Raw genomic sequence first — 7,462 nt, 5'->3', positions numbered from 1 at the left:
TATATATATATATTATATAAAGACCTGCCAGTAACATTGTTAAAACTTAAGAGTTCCCTCCATCTCTTCCCCGATATGTTACAATACAGTGCTAACATTATGTTCCAAGCTCATGATTGAACTGAAGATTTTTTACATCATCGTTATGAATAAACTTCATAATTAAATCTCCTCCTTCCACGAAGTAAATTATGACAGTTGGGGTTTTTTTTTTCAAATTCTTTGTGATTGCTCAAAGAAACACATTACTATGTGGTTTGAAACAACAATTATAATCACTGGTTACACTTGGGACTGATGTGGACAGTTGTCAAACTGATGAGTGCCAGACGATGTTTCGGAGATTTATTATTGTTTTTTGTAAACACTTGGAGATCTACCATTTTCCCTTCAATCTGAGCGAAACCCCAGGAAGTTCAAGAAAGTCTATTATTTTCCAAAATTTTTTATTAATTTTATATAAAATTCATTGATTTTAAAACACGTTTGAATTGTTCTAAGTTGAGATGGGTCATAACTCTTGAAATATTATGTGACAACAACCAATTTGAAGTTGCGATGCAAGGGACGTATCGAAACTTTGAATATTCTTTTGGCCCTGTCTCCCTGCTATTTTTCGGTATAGGCTACGTCATTCACGATATATGTTTCACAGTGGACCTTATCAGAAATTTCGTTGTGGGCTTTTTTGTTTTGTGGGTCATAGTTCAAGTAAAACAATATGTGAGACATCGTGGTGGAATCAGGCTCTCGTCAATTTTTGGCCATGTAGAGTTATTTGTATCATCTTAAAGCTTTCTCACCAGTCTTTATTTGGATGAAAGAAATATCCATTTATCTTGAATACAAGTCGAGATATTTGCGAAAGAAGGAGGTGGGGTTCACTTGTTTTCAGATGTAAAATTAGTGAGAAAATGGCGACCAAAGATTAGATATTTCCTTTGCTTAAGAGTCCGTGGTAACTGAAAATTTACATTTTTTTGGTGCCTTTAATCAACGTTTTTTAAAAAGAAAAATCCACACAGAAATGAGTTCTTTAATGGGTATGAAAGGTCCTGAGCCAAAAAGCAAAAATTTGATAAAAATTCACAAACCTGCGGAAAAATGCAAGTTTCTTCACTTTGATTATTTTGACGAGAGCCTGATTCCACCACGCTGCCACACAAATATTTACTTGAAGGTTTTTACCATTTCCAATTTCTGGGCTTTGTGCCCACATTGGCACATATACATTTGACACTTAGGAGAAATTCCCAACTGAAAAAAAGCAAATGTACGCTTGGAACCAACATTGAAAGCACATTCCTTGCTATCCTGGAGTATCTCTGTTTTTTTCCGAATTTGACACAAATCGCTGTGAACTCGACGAATTCTGGGCACGAAAGGGCGATTTAGTATATTCCTGTGGAACAACGCCATTGATCGTATTAACTTTAAGCTGAAGAGGAGCTTCTCCAACAACACAGCTGATCAAAAAGCAAATTCTCTCAAAGGTCATAAAAAAAACGTTTGTAAAGGAGAACACCCAACCCACAATATGTCTGAGATCAAACAGGCGGTTCTCCACTGGCACCTCTATCTGTTCTTGAAATTAATCAATAGAGTACACAATAGCAGGGAATAATTCCAGGATGTACTCGCAGAGCAAGCTTTAAAATGACAACAACCTTTAGTGGAACGGCGAAATTGTAAATGTTTAAAGCTCCTTTCAACACTGCAAGGTTATATAAAAGACGGAACCTCCGAATTCAACGACGGCCTTCTGCAGGACCCAGCCTAATGGATGGAATGCCTTAAAACTCCCCAAAACAAAACAATTTCAGAAGACCCATTTCGGATTCGAACCACGGCCACCTTGATATCAGCTGGGCTTACGGTGCTTCCTACCTCTTTGTTGTTCCCATACAGGACTGAGTCTGCCAGGACTATTGGAGGTTTCGTACTCAGTATATAATTATACAGGCATAATTTGGAAAAGTACAGCGGGAAATGTAAGGCAGTAGCCAGAAGTCACAATTTTTAGCTCTTGCTGTGTTTGTTTTAATCTATTGTTTAGCTTGTTATATTGCTTTGTTTATCACCCCTTTTCTTGTTAGTAACGTCCATTAACTAGTAACATATTTCAGGCATTTGTTTGTGGAGAGTATACAAGAATTCCATACAATTTCGTGAAGCAAAGGCAGAAAGAGCAGCCAGCTCTCGACGGTTGTCTCGTCTCTGATACACTTGTACCTCTTTCGTAATGACGTCTTCACAAGGGAAAGCAATTACCAGTCGCCTAAGACCCATCATAACAATTTATCCAGTGTAATGAATAAAGCAGATAACCATGTTCGTAGCTTCAATAAAGATACACTTTTTGCTTGAAGTAACTGAGTGGCGCTGGAGTTACGCGATATATTCATTCACGGATCATTCTTAACATTATATTGTTTTTTGGAAGCTTCAAACGTACTGCAAACTAAAAGGTAGAACAGCCCCACTTCAGGTGAAATGACAAAATTATTTAAAATGAAAATTTCGATTTGGATTAACTTACTGAGGGTACTTGATGAGATATCGACGGGGAAAGACCAGATTAGTGTGGCTTTTTTAAAGAGCATCTGAGCTGTGAAATTAGAAAACAACCACGATCATTGATGTCTGTTTTAGATCTGGCTATTAAAAAGGAAGATTAAATGTTTTTAACATAATCATGCTCCCTTTTTTTTGTTGTGTTCTGACGACTAAAACATATAACTGAACTAGTGGACCAACGGTTTTTGACTTAATGCAAAACCAAGCACATTCTGTTCACACGTCTGCCAGTGGACGCGACAAACTTTTCTTGTAAGAGACAATTGAACGTTCAGCAAAACGTTAGAGGGAAACAGAGTAGGAGATGGTTTTTTTATTGTTTTATTTTTCAATCCCTTGCCCATTTCTATGAGATTGACACCATTTGATGAGTAGAAAAACGTGCGTATGATAGTGTCCAATAGTGTATTACGTGCACACTTAGTATTACATGTAACTGATACAGATAGAGATTCAATGATTATAGATGTAAATCATTGATCTGAGAACAATGATGATTTTAGAAATGATGGTGGTGATGAGTGATGATGTAGGATTGCGTAAGTAATGTTAGCGTTAGTCCTATCTTCCTCTGCTCTAATGAGTCACGAAAGACGTGTGCACCCTCTATCCCGTTCCCTACAGGAATGATCTTTACAGTCACCGTGAAGTTCTGAAATGGTGGGCACAGCCTCTGCTATGATGACATTGTTAGTGTTAGCCTATTCTATCTGGCCAAGACAAGTGTCGAGAGGAGCCAAGTGGGAAGATAGTATTGTGGCAGGTATGTTGGGGTATTCGTAAGCGGATCGTACGAATATTACAATAATATGCAGTTTGTAGTCCCTTGGGAAAACAGCTCATCAGACAGCTTACTGTACACCCGTCTGTCTGAGTTAGTGACCACAGCTGTGTCAACTATATCCAAGATGAAAAGCGAACTCATCCGCGAAACCGTCATTCTTTCACTGAAAACGAACTCGTGCCTTTGAACGAAAGGCAAAGAGCCAAGCAATTCTAGCGCAGATGCTGGTGATTCCAATAGGTTATAACCTTGAATAAAGGTATGCTACAATTTACACAAGAAAGCCAATTCTACAATGAGAAAGTTTCTTGAATAAGAAGAGCTGTGGAGGTTATAACCGGGAAAACGCATCCTGTCGTAGCGGAAGTCACTTGGCACGACGCTGTACATCTTGGCTAGAGGGTTACAGTCCTGGTCGCACGTGTGGAACCACCAAGGCGCCCCCGCCCTGGCCACACAACTCTCGCCCTGTGAACACATGCACTTGTCCGACTCCCGAGTCACAAACTGTGCCCCGTTTGACTTCAACAAACAATCGTCAAGCTCATTACCAGTTTCCAAAGTCGGATCTCCGTTGACACTGAGGAAAAATGAAGGTTCAATTGTAAGAGTGTAGTTGCTCGTAGAATCTCCCACATAAAGGAACGGGTAGTATTTCCGTTGCATACCACTGCTAAAATACACTGAAATGTGAGCCTGACTCAGACCAGATCGACAGAGAGCGTTGATGTTCTTGAGACCTACCCACATGTTTGAGCTGTCGAAGTAAAATCCTTCTTCGTAGTTGCTCCAGCCTTTATTAAAGTCAAGCGTCCCTTCACTTCTGAAGATGAAAGTCTTGGCATTTTGTTTTGTCAGTTCACAAACCACACGAAAAGGCTGCGCAAAAATTGTCAAGGAAAGGTACACTTCGTGTTTTGCTTTGCTGTATCCAAAATCGTGGAGTTCTTTACAGCTGGTAGCATAGCGTTCACACACCGAGCCTACCCAGCCACCCTTGCAGCTGCAAGTTTTTTTCACGCTGTCCCATGTACCTCCATTTTGACAGGAGTCAGGACCAAGTGTTACTGGTGAAGTCGTGAATGAAGTGCTAACTGGTGGAGTGTTCACTGGTGGAATGTTCTCTTGTGGGGTGGCAACTGCGGAAGCATTTATTGATTCCTCAAAGGCTTCTGCAGTAAACCCCCCCGTGATTGGGTTTCCTGGTATGTTGGGAAATTTAAAGTACACTTCTGACTGTGAGGTTCCACTTGTACAGGCGCTGTCTAAAGACCTGGTGCAGCTTTTGTGAATGTAACAGTCGTCTGTGTGACCCACAACACGGCCGTGTTCTTCCCTCTGACCTCTGCTGACGCCCACACAAGACGGGTCAAGCTGGCAGTGACGGGCACAGTCAAGGAGACCTCTCGCCCCGGGGAAAAGTGTTTTCTTTCCACAAGAGTCGCCGCTACACTGTTGTCTGGAGTACGTTCCAGTGGACACTGACTGATCCTGATATTGTTTCTTCCAAATTTCATTTCCCACACAAGACAGTATCAGAACAAAGAGGAAGTAAAATTGTCGAAGATTCGACAAACAGATTTTCGAATCTAACATCTTGAAGAGAGATTTCCGTTTTAAGTAACAACAAAGCCAGGACGCATTTGTGTGCTGTTTTATCGGGAAAAATAGGTAGGGTTTATTTCAAAATGATTTATTTTCTTCGCTGTCAAAGCAAGCCATCTTTAGTAGGAGAAATTGTGAGTCGCATAAATACGTTGAAAATACTTGTTACACTTGTAATCTGGAAGGCTGAGACAAATCAGGATATGCATGCACAGGCCTTAGGCATCTGTTTTGACGTAAGCAGTTTGAAATTTTGATTTTGGTGAAAATATCTTGGAAAAAAAAAGCGAGCTCAGTCACAAGAGAAGTCAATCACAGCATGCAGAAACGAGTCAAAAGAGACACCAGCCATTGAACTAGTTTCTCTCAAATGTAGCCAAGTGCAAAAACTGCACCCCCAAAAAATCATTAATATTAATAGTATCAAACCGATCACAGTCTGAGCCAATGCTTGGATCAGCATTTGATTTGTCGCTTTATAAATCTTCTGGCAAAATTACTTGAAATTTGAACAAAGTAGCTGAGATGTCACATCCGTGAGTAAGATGATGAGCTTCCCATCCTCTTATATATACACACGGTCGCCCAGTCGACGCATTCAAAAGCAATGCACCGTGGGGAAATCAGGCGCTCGAACCGACATTTTCCCGCCAGTTAGACTTTTTTTCTTGGGGGGGGGGGGTTTGTAGGAGGTCTATCATCATTGATTCCCTCTTCAAACACATTTGGGTGTGGATATTACTGGGAAACGCTGATCATTGAAAATATGAAACTCGCAGTTTCTGAGGACACTCAAGCTTTGGAAGTTATCAAACGCCATTTTTTGTCTTACTAATTTCTCTCGGACACCAGGCTCCCTCCTCCTCCATCGAGAGCAAATATGTTGACTTCTATTCAAGGAATGTGGACATGTTTTTCACCAAAACCAAAAGACATGAACAAGCTTTAAGGTTATCCAAACTACTCCATATGCCCCAAAATTTACGAACGCCTGATTCCACCGTGTCATGGCACTCATTCTTCGTCAAACTTCTCAGACGGAGAGTACTGTTCCATAAACTCATTTCAGTCTTTATGGCGACTTCACATTGTTTTGTGGCCGAGAAACGAATCCTGTATGCAGCAAAGTCACAGTCTGAATGGCGTTGGAGAAAAGGTGGCCAGACGATTCATCAACATTTTAGGATCCGTGAAAATGTCATCAAGCTCATAAAGTATTTAGAGATGATGCGTTTTGATCTTTGTGGTCACCAATCAAAACGTGTCTTTAGGGGTGGGGGGTGTCAAAGGGCGTCACGGTAACTGTGCTCAGGTAGAGAATTCTCCCAAGGGGATAATGACATTTAAAGTACGTACGTCTTAGACAAAAGAGTAAACATTAACAGACCAACCCCCGGTGAAGACGCAGGGACCGTACAGTCGATGTGGGGAGACAAAGCCTTCTTGTCCGTTCCTTGGCCTCGGCCTCTACTGCTTGTTTTTTGTTTTTTTGCTAACGTTCTCTTTCATTTCACCCTTCGACCTCCAAATGACCTCCAGATTAACCTTCTCTCTCTCTCTCTCTCTCTCTCTCTCTCTCTCTCTCTCTCTCTCTCTCTCTCTCTCTCTCTCTCTCTTTCTCTCTCTCTCTCTCTCCCTCTCTCTCTCTTTCCCCTCTCTCTCTCTCTCTCTCTCACTCTGTCTCTCTCTCTCTCTCTCTCTCTCTCTCTCTCTCTCTCTCTCTCTCTCTCTCTCTCTCTCCCTCTCTCTCTCTCTCTTTTTTGCCTCTTCCTCCTCCTCCTCCTCCTCCTCCTCCTCCTCCTCCTCCTCCTCTTCCTCCTCCTCATCCTCTTTCTTTTCCTCCTCCTCCTCCTCTTCCTCCTCCTCCTCCTCCTCCTCCTCATCCTCTTTCTTTTCCTCCTCCTCCTCCTCCTCCTCCTCCTCTTCCTCCTCCTCCTCATCCTCCTCCTCCTCCTCCTCCTCCTCCTCATCCTCTTCCTTTTCCTCCTCCTCCTCCCCTCCTCTTTCACTGCCCACCTCTGTTTAAACACACATACTTGTAAACTTTCGTACGTGCACTTATATAATTATTTATTATCTTAACGTATAGGAAACTCGAATGAAACATTTCAATTTTAGAGTAAATAAAAGTGTATGGAAAACCGTATCACCTCACGTAGCTCAAATTTTGAATAATTATTTGGTACAGAGTTAAATTTTAAAGATTATCTTGATTCAAGAAGAACAAGTAAGATTTAACTCATAGATTTTTTTTCTAAAATCCTTTCGATGCAACAATTTTAGCGTCTGTGGGCCAAGCTTAATGTGTTGAAAGAGATACCCCAACTTTTCAAAAGTCACTCGCATCAAAATAAAAAACAACAACAAACAAACAAAAACGAAAGATTTAAAAACGAATGTGGCCATCATTAGTAACAAAATACAAATTTGTCTTAGTGATTTAAATAGCGTTCTGAGAGCGAGCGCTGATATTCCATAGTGAATAAAGTATCCTTT

This window comes from Aplysia californica, unplaced genomic scaffold, assembly GCF_000002075.1.
Source record: "Aplysia californica isolate F4 #8 unplaced genomic scaffold, AplCal3.0 scaffold00480, whole genome shotgun sequence".
Taxonomy (NCBI): Eukaryota; Metazoa; Mollusca; class Gastropoda; order Aplysiida; family Aplysiidae; genus Aplysia; species Aplysia californica.
Note: the sequence above shows the minus strand (reverse complement) of the source record.